Source organism: Protopterus annectens, chromosome 6.part0 (assembly GCF_019279795.1).
Source record: "Protopterus annectens isolate FY-2018-M chromosome 6.part0, PAN1.0, whole genome shotgun sequence".
NCBI classification, from domain to species: Eukaryota; Metazoa; Chordata; order Ceratodontiformes; family Protopteridae; genus Protopterus; species Protopterus annectens.
The window spans coordinates 1,999,447,165-1,999,464,348 of record NC_056737.1 but is presented as its reverse complement, the minus strand read 5'-3'; the positions used below and the strand labels follow the sequence as shown (position 1 = coordinate 1,999,464,348).

At 45.7% G+C, this 17,184-nt stretch overlaps 1 protein-coding gene across 2 annotated transcripts in view; it reads left to right on the top strand.

The window, feature by feature from the left end:
* Nucleotides 1–17,184, top strand: part of OSBPL6 (oxysterol binding protein like 6) — a 1,023,860-nt gene that overhangs the window by 432,125 nt on the left and 574,551 nt on the right. The gene's annotated exons all lie outside the window — the stretch shown is intronic.

Genomic DNA, 17,184 nt, shown 5'->3' with positions numbered 1-17,184 from the left:
ATTCATGAAGCTTGCGCCAGGCGCAGGCATAGCGTAGGTGGTATAATGCCAAATATGGCCGCCGAGCGATTCAGGTACGATCCAATTCCACGTGCAGTACCAGCGTACGCCAGATCTGTGCAGCTCTCGGCTCAGGTTTGCTAATCACCCCATGCGCAGTACTGCAGCATGCAAATGAAGGTACATAGTGATTCATGAAGTGGTGTAGGCGTAGCGTAAGCCTACAGAAATGTAAACCAAAATAAAACAGTTTACATTTTTCTAAACAGAACATCGGAGCCATGTAAGTGGACCAGACTCATGTATTACAAAGTTAACATATGCCAATGGCTAAATATACAGCCAATGGCATAAGAAAAGATGCACAACACATAAAAAATAACATTTAATGTCATGGCCCCAGTAACACAAAGTACAACCGCAGGGCATGTGTGCTCAAACGGGAACACAAGGAAAATATATGCAAATGTCATAAAATTGCAATGTAACACAAATCATGATTTCACCATAATAGTCAATGGTATGCATGCTACACCACAACCAAGCTGCAAGGGTTGCTAAGGGTTTGTAACAGTGTTCAGTGCGGTAACTATGAATTAGTAGTCAATGCCATGCAAATGAGGCAAGTAATAGTGAATCGCAAACGTCCTGCCGGCCTAAGGATGTACTATACGCACAGCGCTACAACACTGAGGAGTGGTCTGGAGGAATACATGATATCAGCAGTGGGGTGTGCCACCATAGCTGTAAGCACATTGGAGCAATGCAAATCCGGGCTGCCCATTGCTAAGCAAAGCTGCAGGATAGGGGTGTGGATGTAGGTATAGCTTTGCTTAGCTGAGAGCACACATGGTGCCCGAAAGCGCATGCGTACTTGGATGAAAACGTGCCCGAAACCCGGTAAGCGGATGCACGTGCCGCGCACCACAGCTCAAAAAGGAAGTTTAGAGGAAGACAATAAGGAAATGCCGCAGTAGGGTAATTGGAGTACAACTGAGCAATTAACACCTATTAACTCACAGTGGGCCATTGACGGCAGCTAACAAGGCTGCTAGCTGCAACCTGCAGAACAGGATAGGGGAGGTGTCAGATTGCAAAGAAAAGAGAACTGTAACCGCAGAGCAAAGCAAACCTGCAGTAGATCGGCTATAGAACACATTTCGCAAGACAATCCTGGTTTGGGAAAGTACAAAACAAGAAAGCAGGCTGCTGGATGCATGCCAGACAATGGGAGGGGAATCGTTATGAAAAGTTAAGGCAAGGGCAAGAGGTAATCCACGGCAGCTAAATGTAATTCAACACCAAAGGCACCACAATAGCAGTACCTGTGGTCAAACACATAAGATACCCTGCAGCTCCGATTGTACATACACACCCTATGACATCATCAGTGTTCAAAGCACAATAGTATAAAGTGTGACGGCACCTCACACACACTTGTGTTTTCCCAAACACTGCACCATCGGTGTAAACAGACGGGGAACTTTTACAATGTACTTGTTGGGAGCTGCCATAGCTGTGATTCATCACCATGTGGTGGAGACTGAAGGTGTTGTAAAGGATGATGCTGACAACCACCTCAGGCCCCGGAGGAGGAGAAGAGTGTTCAGACCAAGGGTAACCTACCAGGGGCAACATGATCTGGAGATAGTAGAGCATTACAGGGTGGGCAGGGACATCATACAGCAAATAGATGAGCTGTGCCGGCCACGCCTGAGATCTAGAAACAACAGAGGGGAACCCATCCCAGTGGACGCGAAGGTATGTGTAAGCTTGAGAATACTAGCCATAGGTATCTTTCAAAGGCCAACTGGAGATATCTTGGGGATCTCACAGGCATCAGCATCCAGGGTACTCCACCAGTTCCTGGATGCCATGTTACCACATGCCAATGAGCATATATACTTTGCCAGAACTCAGGAGGAGTTGGCCAGCAATATGCATCTCTTCCACCAGGTGGCACACTACCCAGAGGTACTGGGTGCAATAGACTGCACGCACGAACATATCAAGTCACCACCAGGTGAGCATGGTAGGCGCTACATAAACCGCAAGGGATACCACTCCATCAACTGCCAGGTCATGTGCTATGCCCAGGGCATTATCACGGATGTGTTTGCTGGCAGCCCTGGAAGCTACCATGACTCCCACATCTGGCATGCCTCACAGCTGCATCAGGTATTTGTCAGGGGGGACATCCCATATGGCCACCTTGTGGGGGATGCTGGCTATGCACTGGAGCCGTGGATGATGACTCCCATCAGAAATGCACATACACCCATGCAAGAACGCCATAAAGAGGCACACGCACAAACCAGAATCATCATAGAGCATGTGTTTGGGATGCTGAAATCACGGTTCCCTTGCTTGGACATATCTGGTGGAGCCTTACAGTACTCTCCAGGCACGTGTGCCCACATCTTTATAGTATGTGCCATGCTACATAATATGATCCTGTGGAAACAGCTGCAGCAGGGACATAATGGTGAAGGCCCTCACAGCCCACCGCAATTGCCAAGGCCATCACAGGCACAGAAGGTTCAGACCACGAACACCCTGTGCCAGCCCCAGTAGGCAGAAGGAGGCGTGCCCAATATGCCCATGCTTTGGCAAATGGGAAACGTATAGCACATACACTGACAGTGAAAGACCCTACAGACTGACACACTTCTCCACCTGCACACACAGTAAAATGGATGGCACACACACACGACCACCTTTAAATTGTAATGTATAGGTGGCCTACTGTGTGAATCCTACATAGGCAGCCCTCAACTATTACACACACAACAGCTATTGGAACAAGGAAAGTCAACACCTGAACAGTAAACGAAGCTAACGGCATATGTTGATACTGTATGTATAGGTTCCTAGGTACATCGGTAGGTACTTGCCCGATTGTCAGAGGCCATTCATCAGCCTAGGCAAAATGTGTCTGCTGTCGCCACCCCATTGATTAACTAACTGTCCCTCTGTGGAGCAGAGCCAATTACAGGATTCATGTGTGTAACCACTGTACCCCACCTACTCTGCATGGATTCCCCGGTGTGTTAATGAGGAGGTCCATATAATGTAATCAGGGATGTAGTGCCAAAGCATGGGGAGTACCCATGACAGGTATCTGTCACCCCAGCATTCTCCAGTTATGGTTGTGTCAAGGTGTAGCACATTACAGTGTGTGGCTCACTGTGACATAGATTCCCAATGCTGGAGCACATCCATTAAACATCACTTGGACATACCATTAATAGGTATTATCCATATGTAAACTGAGTTACACATTTGATTGCAGTATGGAGGAACAGCCGTAGTACAGTCCACATACAAAACACCATAACACTTGTACAAATCCCAGATGTCCAAGTGGTAAAGCCACTGACTGTGTCGTGCATGTTTCCGGTTCCTCGTCCTGCAAGGTCCGTTACGTAATCCCGATGGCACGAATAATGGATGTTGGATGCAGGTCATTAGAGCACATTTAAGCACATGTTAGTGGGTTTATGTGGCGGTAAGTGACAGTAAGCGTCGTTTAAACATGACTACACGGATATGCACAAAACAGGTCTAAGCTTTGCTGAATTCCGCACAGATCACGGTCAAAGATGTCCAGAACAGGTGAAACCAGCATTATTCACCCTTGTACTAATAGTGCCTGCTCTGAGAGGTAAAACAACAACTGCCAGGAGTAGAACACGCAACCATGTACACAATCACCTACCACTAAGCTACCCAAGATGTACCAACGGCAGGTGTGTATTGTGACAGGTTAAAACACAAAAGGGCGGAGTTCAGGAAACAGTATACATCACCATGTACCCAACGAAAGGTGTGTTCACTCTCTCTCTCTCTCTCTCTCTATATATATATATATATATATATATATATATATAGATATATATATATATAAAACATGGGGATAGAAAGGGTGATAGAGAGATGTATGTCGATAAATACGGATATACATAGATCTGCAAATATATAGATAGGTTAACGACATGTACACAACCATGGAGGTACAAATAAATAGGATACTACCAACTACCGAATGCTTTACATACTGACACACTTAATCACAAGGCTTAAAGACCGAAAGACCACAGTACTGGAACACTAGAACTGCGAGTACTATTATCACGATGTTAAGGGACATTTAGTTATTGCTGCTGGTGCTGCGGTCCAGGTAGGTACTGTGTTTAACTGTGTTTCTGATTGCTGTAGTGTGTGTAAGTGTCTGCTGAGAGTGCGGTGTGTGTTTCCGTGGTACTGTAATGTGTGTGTGTGTGTGTGTGGTTGTGTGTGTGTGTATGTGTGTGTGTTTGCATCGTGTGTCTATTCGTGCTAACTCGGAGGAAGATTATTACAGTAGGTGTGGTCATAGCCGGCCTTAGGCATACGGTTGCCACCTGTCCCACTTTGAGAGGGACAGTCCCTCTTTGGGCAGTTGTGTCCTGACAAAATATATTAAAAAGGGCAAATGTACTTGAGATTGTAGGACATAATTATGTCCCATATATTATGTAATAGTTGCATTAAATAGTTGTTCGTGTATCTAAAATACGTAAATGTTACAAGAAACATAATAAGCAACTAAAGTGCTACAAGAATACGGTTTTCTTTTGGACAAAAGTAAGTTCTATCCTTTGCACTGACCGTGGGTATGTGTCGGCCTCTAAACCCCGATGTGTGTCCTGCAAATGTCCCACCATGGCCATTTGAAAAGGCGGCAACCCAAGCCAAATAGGTTCAGTCACCAACACAACTGTAATGAGTGCAAATATCTGTGACAGAAATACACGAGACAGCTTTCATGTAGCAAAATTTCATTACATATCGATGTATTTCCTGAGGGATTGAAAGATCAACATCACCTGCATGCTATATAGGAACCAATTAACAATGGCTTAATGAATAAGCCTGCAATAACCGTAGTATTAGTTTACTAAATGATAGGTCTTCAATTAGGGCCCCACACACATATGGAATATGTATGAATGCAGTCCCCACATACCTTTATCTGCTATGTACACCCACCTACATCTCCCCCACACCTGAAAGAATTGCAATACAGACTGTAATAACATCACGAACATCCACTCACTCAATGACATCTGCAGAAGTGTTAACATATCTTGTGAGAGACACACTTGTAATGGCGCCATGTGAAATTGTTGCTGTTGTACAATGGAACAGATGGCGATGTAACAGGTTTTATTTGCAATAGTCTCGTATCAGATGGTTGAGATAACAGCTACACTCACATGTAGAACTACATACTCTAGCCGACACACACAATCCATGGGGGACATGAATTCAAAATATCTGTGTCTCTCCATATAGCAGTTGCAATTCATCACAATAAAACATATCCATGCCATCTTTCTCGAAGGTAGGGCAAAAGAACAACGCCCAAGTAGAGTATTCAATTATACCCCACTGTTGCCATGTAATTGGCTAATGGAGTAGCTGCACAGCTGATGTGCATGTAATAATTTACTCTGGAACACCAATTGGTGGCAGGATACCACATGTTACAGGTATTTACGTATACAATGATGGCTTGCCATACATTCAAACTGTATGCTCATACCATAGAACCATTTAAACAAGAAGGGAGTAACACAGATATTTTCGTAAACTCGGACCCCTAAGAAGGTATGTAGAACACTCAGTATGTTAGTGTATGTAGTGCCTGTTCTGTATTAATGAAAGTGTAAGCAATGCATACAGTGGGAAAAGGTATTATGTAGTGATGTCTTGTTGAGCATAGCAACGCTTGTAGAAATTGTGTGTACTGCTGTGGGCCACAAGGTAAACACCTCATACACCACAAGGGATGCTACATAAGGGCTGTAAACATAACAATTCTACTCCAGCCGCTGTCAGTGGTAGGGTTTGTCCAACAAGTACGTGCCATAACAGGAGATATTATATGTTGATATACTGTAACAGTAGGCATATGTATGGGCGTATAATGAGAATAACATTACTAAGGTGGTCCTGCTGTGCAATTATGCTTTGCATTCTGGGATATTGTTTCAAAAATGTGAAATGTACAGTATTGTAGGTAGATATGTCAAATATTTTACATAGCATTACTGTTATAGTATGCAAACATAAGGTATGTGTATAGGCATATACAATACACAATAACAGGATACATATGGCTTGTAGTCACCAGACAGTGTAACAGCATGATAGCTAATTGAAATGGAAGAGCTACTTAATTATCCATGCACAAAGGACATGTAATAGCTTCATAGGTTCATAGTTAGGTACTATGCTGTCTGGCCAAGTCCATTTGTAAGCCCAACTACAGTGTTTGCACTGGCGGCACCTTCCTAGGTTAGTGTCATGTGCCTGTGAACAGCAGAGCCATTTGTTACCTGCACCTGTGTACAGTACAGCCACTGCAGTGATCCCTGGCGTACATGTCCGTCTCCCATCCACCCATCGAGGTATCTCATGAAGAGTGCTAGTGAGGGTCCCTGCCTGATGTACATAGGAATCATGTTCCAAAGCATGATGAGTGTCCGGTTCAGGAATGTATCCCTCCAGCACGTCCTACTCATCGTTGCGCTTGGGTACATATCCCAGAGCATGTTGCTCTCAGTGGCTTTTGCTTATGTTGATTATGTGGAGCATATCCATCAATATTGTTGTGGACATGGGCCTTGTATGTTCAGCAGAGGTCACCTCAGAGTATGCAGTATGCAAATGAGTACAGTTGGGGTTTCTGTAGTTGTGCTGCATATGTCATCCTTCGGAGGTCAGTAATCCTGTTGGTGTGTTAATGTTGTGGTATTTAAAGCCATTGCTGTTCCATAAGGTACACCCCAAATGGGGTGTTGTACCCTTGAACGTGTTTCATAAGTCAGGAGTATAGAGGTACAATGGCTGCCTTTGTTCCGGCTACAAACCCATTACAGATTAGGGTGGCCACGTAGAAGGATATCCACGCCACCTTGGCAATATGGTTATCAAAGGAGTGGGTGCTATCTACATGTGTACTAAGATCCCTTATAATGTCTTATGTATGTAGGGGACTACCACCTATGTGATAGTCAGTGGGTGATTGGTGTAATCCAAAGGGGGTGTCTATGCACCTTGTGGCATGCAGCTTGAGGCCATGTTATTGACACCAGGTATCCGTCACAGTGACACCCTTATGGAGGGTGTCTGTATCAGCCAGTGAATCAATCATGGCTCCTAGTTTGCAGTAATCTGGAAACCTATTCATGGAAAGTCCTTCTGTGCTAGCCTGTACCTCAGGGAAGCATATACCGAACATGAGGGGCCCTATGACCAAGGACTGGGGTACGCCAATTGTAACTGATGTACAGTGGGAACTACGGTATGCTACCCTCACTGTGTGGGTCCTGTCCGTGAGCCACTTTGCATAACATCTCAAGATGTAGGGGTCAATATGCAGGTGGATGTGTATGTTGACAATATCAGAATGGGGAACAGTGTTGAAAGCCAATGAGAGGACAAGGTAGGCTGTGTGGACCTCCTTACCGTCATCTACTACCTTGGTAACTGTCTGAAAGGACTCCACCAGGTGTAGAAGCCATGGTCTGGCCCTAACAAATCCAATCTGGGTGGTATCAAAGGTTTGGAGGCCACCAATGTCTCTGTGAATGGCTGCAATGATGATGTACTCCATAGCCTTGCAGAACAGTCTAGTCAGGCGTATAGGGAAATAGTTCCTCTGGTCCATTGTGGCGCCACCTTTGTGGAATGCCTGATACAAGGCTATTAGTGAATTTGTTGCCCAAGTGGGGAGCCATGTTGTTCTGAGGTTTGTGTAAATCACAGGATCTCAGATTCCTACTGAGGCTGACCAGGGAGCTACACCACCCATGGGATTGTACTCTACTTTGCAACAGTCTCCTCTTTCTGTTGTACATTATGTCCATGGCAGTGGAACCCCAGAGTGGCGTCCGTTATCTGGTGGGTACCGTCATGGCTCTGTTTGGGATAGCATGATCCATGCAGTCGTGTAAGTGCTAATGAAGTGCAGTTGTGTATGTTTCAGCGTTTGTAACTATATTATCCATCTGCACGGGTGTCATGACGTTTACTACTGCTGTCATAAGAAGCCCGAAGTTGGCTTTGTAGAAATATTGTACTGTGTTTTCCGTTAAGGGTGTGGTGCTGGGATGTGGATACCAAGGGTGATTAGCATACATTCGGAACTGACCAACGAGGGGATAACCCCAGGTGTGGAACACCAGTCACATATGTTGGTAATGTCCAGGTCTAGGATATTGTTGGCCTTGGTGGTGGTGTGTATAGGTTGATCCAGGTGATTGGAGGTTATGAATCCCAGAAAGTGTTGGCCTAATATGTCGGTACATGAGTAGGTATCCCAGTTAAGTGTGGAGTAGTGTCAGTTTCACATCAGTAGTTCCTGTTTGAACCCTACTTTCTAGTACACCAAGAAATGAGGGCCGTTAACCGTGGGGTATGGTGTGGAATCTGTAGCAAGCTACAATTTGTATAGCAGTTCTGGCCACAGTTAGTTGCACTTGGATTACCTCTGATGCATTGTGCTAAGCAACCAGCCTGGAGGTGTGTACATCCTTGTGAAATATGGACACACCTCCGCCGTGGATGTTCCGGTCCTGGTTACATGACTGAAAGGTGTGGTCTGCGTAATAGCCTGTCAGTGCAGGGGTGCTCTCTGGATCTCTGGAGCCTAGAAGCAGGTCCCAGTCACTGCAGAGATATTGAAGTGGTCCATTATAAGGAGTGCCTCGGCTGAGTGTGTTTGAGATGAAGATGTCAAGCATTGAATAACATTACCCTCAGGTTTTGCTTGCCTGTTCCTGTTCTGGTGGTGAATATGTTATTTGAAATGTGTCTAAAACAGGAAGTATAGGAGCAGCAAGAGCCTTAGATGTTATCCGTAATACCAGGGCCGACAGGTGCAGGTCATCTGTGCCAAAGCATCATGTTCTGTCGACCATGTCATTCAAAGCAGACAGATACTGGATACCCTTGGAATGACACCAGAAGCATAGGCAACTGTTGAAGTGAATAATTCAGTCATTGTACAGTGGTATCAGTCTGGATGAATGTAGAATGCTTCTCAGGGCTTGGGTGATACCTGCCTGGGCTACAAGATCAGAGAGCTATTGCATGTCCCTGTACATGTAGTCCAGGAAGTTATATCACAGGGCATTCACACTAACATGGAGAATGACAGTCATATTGTACCTGTTGAGGAGTGACCTGAGTGCATAGGTAATGTTGTGGATCCTGTTACCCGACAGCCAGATGAAAGTGACTATCGCCTTGTGTAGCCTGCTGAGTGGGACATCAATGTGACCGCCTACAGAGTCACCTATGACTAGTGTGTTGGGTATGTTATAACACCCTATTGACTGTAGTTGATGGGCACACGAGTCTGTGGGCTATAAGTAATTGGTGCTGTGTTTGGTGATGGGGGCTTCCTCTGTTGCCTACACAAAGTAGTATGGAGATGCTGCGCAAATGTTGTAGTCTTACTATGTGTGGCCTGTGGTGGTGGAAATCTAGTGAGACTATGTGATAAGTGGGTTGTGGTGCAAACGTTTAACATCCCCACATGATTGTCAGGTTCAGTCTGGGTTGGAAAGAGCATTACCTCCAGCATGGCTACATATGTGCATCTCCCACAGGCTGTAGTGTTGTATGTTAGGAGGTGAGCATTGACTGTGTACATGAGACAATTGCTATATTGCCTCATGTTGCCCATATTCATCATATAGAAAGGCAATAACACTGGTAAATGACACTTGGACATGCCTGTATATTCAACCATTTCTTACAAGATATGTGAGGTAAGTGTGTACAACAGCTGTTGTACTGTAAGCAACCTGGAAATGTAAGGACAAACAGTCTTTACCTGTAGGAAATGTGTAGGATTGAGTGCTATAGTAATTAGTAGCTCATGAAGTGCTTACATGTTCTGAACAAGTGCTGAGCATGAATAAGCAATACAGATAGGGTGTTGGATAACATAAACTCACTGCCCCCCAACAGGTACCCAATCACATATCCATTAACACTACAGACCCCCTGTAATGATAGCTATGATGGTACAAGGTTCACTCAGGCTGCATGTGACCTGTCCACATCCCTGGTCGTATAATACACATATGGCAAAACAGTTTGCTCTACACATACACTTCCATGTAAAACATAGGTTCATGTCATTCTGTGAAAACACTGAATGTAGCACACCAGCAGTTATCACAATCCACAAAGTGGAGACGCCATTCATAATGGGAGGCACTGCACTATTACCCTGCTGAGTATGGTCTGAAAGTCCATGAACCTTAGTCAACGTAGATGTTTTTAGCCGTACAGATGTAGATGACAGTATGGATGAATTCACACTGCATAGCATACCTGTGACAGGTCATAGGACATCATCACCCATACTGTGTTCCACCTGCACTCAGTATACTAGATGTACCTTCGTATGTCACAGGAGTGTTCTACCAGTGGCCTGTTGACAGAAGCAACACTACAAAAGGTGTCTGAGTGACATGTGCATATCACACCAGTGGCAGCTACAGTAAAACAGGGTTAATGTTTTGTACTCCCCCCTCATTGTAGCCCATACCACACAGACAAATGGGAGGCATCTGCATATGTAAGTATGTGAATGGCCATGACCTAAAAGCAATAGCTGACTCAGTGTTGTGGACAACATACAGAATGGGCTTTGTGGGTGAGGTGCGTGACATATGTGCACAATCTGACATCTGCTTATTGCACTGTCACCACTAGGTTAATAACCCTGTACCCATTAACTACCACCTAGGCAGCGGTCAACATTATGGACACTGTGTGTAAGGGATGGTGCTGTGCAGTTTACCTCCCTGAGCTAGTGATGTCACCAGGCCTATTAAGTAGTCATAAGAGGCAACCCAAGTCATGACAGGGTGACATCCATGAGCATGGAGATCATTGGACAGCCATACTCAGCACTCAAGTGACCAATATTGGATCACATATCACCTTTAAGTGGTATTGGCCATGCTTGGATGGGCGACACCAGCCTTCACAATCCTCATCTCCACTATGCAGCATGCTGCCTACCCTGCATAAAGACATGTGCAACACTGTGATGTTGGACATGCTACACGTACATATCCTGATCTGAAAGACATACGTCATGGACAGCCAGCCACCTTTCTAGTACAAGGATCGCCACATTCTGGGCACATTCCTGTGCCATACATGTTACATACTCCTGCCATACCATGCAACCCTGTCCAGCAAAACTGCACATGTCATCTCTATCATACATGGTGTGATGACCGCATGGTAGATGTATCATTAACTGCCTGGATCAGTAACATGGCACTGATTCACCTGTCAGCGGGAACATGGCTGTCGGATACAGCTAGAAATCCTTACATCCTATGCCCATACATGGCCCAGGGCATACACACTACTACATGACCTTGGCCGTACATGCTATAGTTGATAACCATCCCTGCAAATACCATCTGGCTAGCCATTGTCCCATGTGTATCACATGTGCAACACAGGCGATACGTGGCAGGATGTTGAACTGCTGTGCAGTGCCATGTAGATGTATATGGCAAAACACATGCATGTAAAGGTTTCCGTGCGCATGTCTGCATTGTCACTGCTCATGTCTGTTAAGGCAGTGTATGTGATGATATGTGACATATACACAGCATCAAGGCCAACATTAATGTGAACACATCCAGGCATGTGCTGATAGGTAAGAACACCAGTACAGGCAAACAGACATGCCCACATCAAGACAGCATTCACATGGAGTATGAGCAATGTAATGAGGTGACACACATATGTGGTGATAATATCCAGTCCTCATCAGGTGTTACATGTGTGTGACACAAACATGTCAGTCGTGTCAGTGTCATGACGATTTGCAAAGACAACTGTTCATATGTACTAAATGTAATAAACATGTAAGTGCAGCTGTATCTCTGTGCATCTCTGAGATGCTGTGACCTGTCCCCATCATTATGTCTTCCAGATAATGCCTCGATCACGACTGCCAGCATATAGCTGCTTGGAGGATGATGCCCTCATACCATACCTCCAGGAGAAGTATGAGGTATTGTTCAGCCATGTGCCACAGCATGCCCAGCAGCATGATGACCTGTGGCAGGAACTTCGCAGGAGGGTTAATGATGTGGGTGGCCATAACCACACCTACCAGCAGGTGCGCAGACATTGCATGGACCTGATCCGATATGCGAAACAGCGTGCCAATGCAATCAGGGACCAAGGTAGAACAGGTGGTGGGCCACTAACCCAGCCCCCACTCACACCTACTGAGGAGCTACTGGCCAGCCTGGGGACCCCATCAGAAAAGCATCCACAAACTCTAGCTGCCATCGTCGAGGTGGGTGTCTCCCAACCACCGAGCCTGGAGTTGCCTGGTAAGTCACTACTGCACATATAACTATTATATCCCATTTAGTTGCATGTATCACTGTACAATATGTAATGTAACATCATATGCAAGGTATGTTTACACACATGCTGCATACTATAGTATGCTACCCTATGTATGCACACATGTGCATACTCTATAGTATATGCTGTTGTACTGGCGAATGTGTTAACATGTTCAGTGCACCCTGTAGCTGTCATACAGTCATGAATAATGATCAAACTGCTGTGTCACCCCTATACAGGTACCTCTGGCATGCCGCATAGACAGCAGGCCATAGCAGGTGAGACAGTTATCAGTATCAGGCATGTAAATGCACAGATCTATTCACCATGTGGCCAGTTAACACATGTACACATAATGTATGGTCCAGTCACGATATACAGATCGCATCTTTCATCAATCACACTGGCTACCCATGTGCAATACATACAAACTAAATGAAAAACCGACATGAAACCACAGTAACTGTCATTGCTAGATGTGTGGACAGCTGTACATACAACGGTGGATGTGTTGTTCAATGTAGGAATATGTACTATACATCAGAACAACACATGTGGGGTACGCAAACAGTACTACACAGTGAGCTGGGATATGGGCAGCCCACAGGATTCACCATTGTGGAATATACCCCTGCAATGAGTGCAGACATTGTGATGTGCCATCTGACATGTCCCAGACATGTAGTGGTCCGGCTGCAACATTGTCTCACTATCCCATAAAACATACCCTACATACCAAACATACAACCCTTTGTCTGCATAACCCTGTGGACAGTGGAGTATCTGACATCTATGGGTGTATGTCATATGGGACAACACAGACATGTGAGATAGACGGCCATCACAAACATTTGGCCAACACATGTTCACACATGGCCATGGAGGATGGCCAGGGACATGTAGCAACACACAGTAGATGTGATGTGTATGTGTGTACACCCTGTTGCACATTGTCTACACATGGTCCAACTATAGCTTTTGTTGAATGGTTATATAGTAGATGTGGAACACTGGACATCTTAACAGCCTGTGCACAGCTTGTGGAGGTGTCACGTAATTCGACCACATAAGATATGTTGAACATCATGACTGTGTCACAGCATGACAGTAGTCACCTGTACAGCTTCACATACATACACAGACATCACATCAGGCCACAGCTACCATACATTTCCCTTGCTGCTGTTGGGCATCACTGTCAGCTGTGCACCTCGTGTGTGTGGTACATAAATGTCATGTGGGACATGGTGTATTGACAAGTCTGTCATGTGTGGACACAGTTGCCAGGCAGCTAAGAAATGTTGGCAGTTGAGCAGGGGTGTCATCCGTATGTCTCTGGTGACCTGTCACACATGAGACAGCATGGTTTAGTGTGTATACATCTCAGCGATGTGGGTCACAATCCACAGTATTTATGTATTGTGTATGCACGCAGTCATGGCTATGCACTGTGTGTGTATTCCACACTGTATAGCAATAGAGACGCCTCATGATTCCATGCAATGGCACTGTGTCTGTACTTCACACTGTATAGCAATATAGATGCCTCATACTACCTTTCAATGGTCATGCACATCTGCTAAAAGTGCATTCTATCTGTAGGGCATACAGACAACACTGCAATGTGACACCATTACACCACTGTACATGTGTCAGGACACCATTGTGTCAAACATGTATGTATGTCAATGCACACGTCAGCAGATTACATGTCATACTACATGTTAATGTCAAGGACATATGCCTCACATCAGCCATTTGTACTGTTAACCTGTGCTGGTCCACATGGTATATCACAGGGATGAATGCTCACTACCATGATTCTGTGAAATGCATGACTTCTGCTATGACACATGCTTGCTGTTGTGTGCAACCCAGGGATGTATGCTAACTACCACTATTAATGTCTGAGCTGCATGCCGTCTGCTGTATCACATGCATGCTGCATGCCTTCTGTCAAATCACATGCATGGTCTGTGTGTGTCTGTGTGTGTCTCTATTGTAATGTAGAGTCTTTGTTTGCCTTCACAGGTGATGGAGGTGCGTTACCCTCCTGCATTACAGCTGATGTTAGTGTCCCCACAGACTCTAGCAGTGATGAACATATGCTTGAGGTACAGGCAGGGTTGTCAAGGGCTGAATCTGTGCCATTGGTTGCCATCCCACCTATATCCCCCTCTTCCATGCACACAGTTCTCATGCCAACACATACCCCATCACCAGTGGCCGTAGAGGAAGAACAGTTAGTGTGTGTTAGCTTGGAACAGGAATGGGTGGTGGCTATGGAAGGTGTGTCTTCACACCATGGTGTCAGTGAAATGACTGCAGATGTGCCACACAGGCATGTGGCCAGTGCTGCTTGTAGGAGGACCTCTGGCCGACATGCACCTGCAGGACAGAGAGCAGCAGCTGGTGTCAACAGACACATGTTTCAGACTGTAATGGTGGCACAGGCACGTGCTGAACAGCAGAACAGAGTAGGGCAGAGGCTTCAGAGGGCTGCTATCCATTCTTTAAATGACAACATCCAGGCATTGGCAAATGCTCAACAGCAGATTGCTGACGTTTTGGACAGGCGATTGGGTGACATGGTTAGAATCCTTGACCGTGGCATGGCAATCCATGAGCGTGAGCTGTCTGTGCTGGAACATCTGGTAGGAGTGAGGCATAGGCCACGTGGATGTAGGCCGGCTACACCACCTGGTGCAGGTCTACGTGAACGAGCTACCTCACATGCCCGCTCCCATAGTGCTGGTAGCAGCAGCAGTGCAGCTGGTGCTGCGCTGTCCACACCAGGACACAGCAGGCCATGTTTATGTGGCCCTGGTCAGTCCCAGCGGGGACACGGTTCCAGTGGACATGTGTCATCGGACAGTACCCAATCTGTACCTCTTCCTGGTAGTGCCCGTGCAACCCCTGGCAGGCACAGGTCACGTGGCCATGGCCGGACACAGTGAGCTGTAAATCCCGGTCTGTACAATCTTGAGCTGTCAATAATACCCCTGTGTAGGCCAGAGACATGGCAGAACTGTGTGCACACATACACGCACACACCAGAAACATCTGTAGGGCACCGCAACACCCACATGCATAACAACCACACATGTCAATTAGATCACAGGCCCTAACCCACACACATGATGTCATCCACTGGTGCAGCCTAGGCCCCTGGCAAACATTATTACCCTGTGCATATGATGATGCCTGTGCCGCATCCCTGTCATCCACACCATCAGTGCAGGGACATGCTCATATGGTCTGATGCACAGGGTGAACAGAATAGTGAGATAAGTGTATATTACAATTGTTGTGTACTGTTGACACGCAGCAGACATACCATGTAGTACAGGTTTAGAATGCATTATTTTATGTTCACAGTTTGTGTCTTGGTAACAACAGTAACAGCATGTTGGTAATGATGGCCTGCTTCCCTCCTTAAGGTCTAATTGCATGTGCCATTACGTAACAGTGTTTGCAGTTAGAATGCATTGTTTTATGTTCACATTATGTACCTTGGTAACAACAGTAACAGCATGTTGGTAATGATGCCCTGCTTCCCTCCTTAAGGTCTAATTGCATGTACCATTAAGTACCAGTGTTTGCAGTTTCCCATGTTTAAATGTGAAGTACTCACAGGCATGTATGGCAATACCAGCATGCTATATGTAGCCTCTACCTCACTGTTAGAAAGGCTGACATTCCAAAGATGTCTACACATCTACTGATCTAGGAGCATGTGAGCTGTGTACTAGGCTAAAGTGGCTAGAGACGTGACATCCATACCGGGTGACATCACAGGTACAGTTACATGGTGCGGGGGGTTTACACAGCGGTCTAGCTGATGTCAAGGGTAGAGGCCAGTTGATAGCATGAGGCCTCACTGTGCAGCAGTAATACATTTTCACATTACAGGATGAGAACACACACAGACATACACAGACACACACAGTAATACACCCACACTCACGGGGTCAATGACATTATAACACACACTTGATAGTGTTGAGGTGAGGACCCCTGCCTATGTGGTAATCACCATTACAGTACTGTGCACACACATGACGCGACACAGAGAATGAACATGTACAGGTAGTCAGTAATGCCTAAGACCGACGGCATCAACAGGGTAGTTGATTGCATCACCTTGAGGGGTTAGGGGCCCTATCTGTTCTCTATGGTAACATACATCCTCACTCCATGCAACAGACAGCCATACATACATACACACACAAATGTCATGCACATACAGATAGCTAACATGTGTGCGATACACAAATCACCCCTGCCTATGTCTTGCTTTCTACACTGCAATATGTACAGATCTCTACAACAGTGTGCAGGGGTGTGTAACAATTGGGATGTATTCCCCACCATACGTGGCATATATGGTCACACAAGCAAACACACATGGTAGTACTGTGAATCAAACACCTGCTATCTTATGATACATCTGACAGACAGGCAGCCGTATTGCCCGCATTACAATGTGTACTGACGCTACCTTCGGCAATTGTGCTGCTATATGCACACGGGAGGTCTTAAGTGTTACAGGTGTCAAGTGATTTACAGTCAGTGACACCCTGACCACTGTGTAGGTTGTATGTCTTCACCTTCCAATTAACAGAAACATATCTTACTGTTTGCACATGTTATGGTAGGACAGCTTGTGACACACCTGTGAGCTGTCGTCAACAAACATCCATCTGCAAAGGTGGCCCACCACTTTATGTA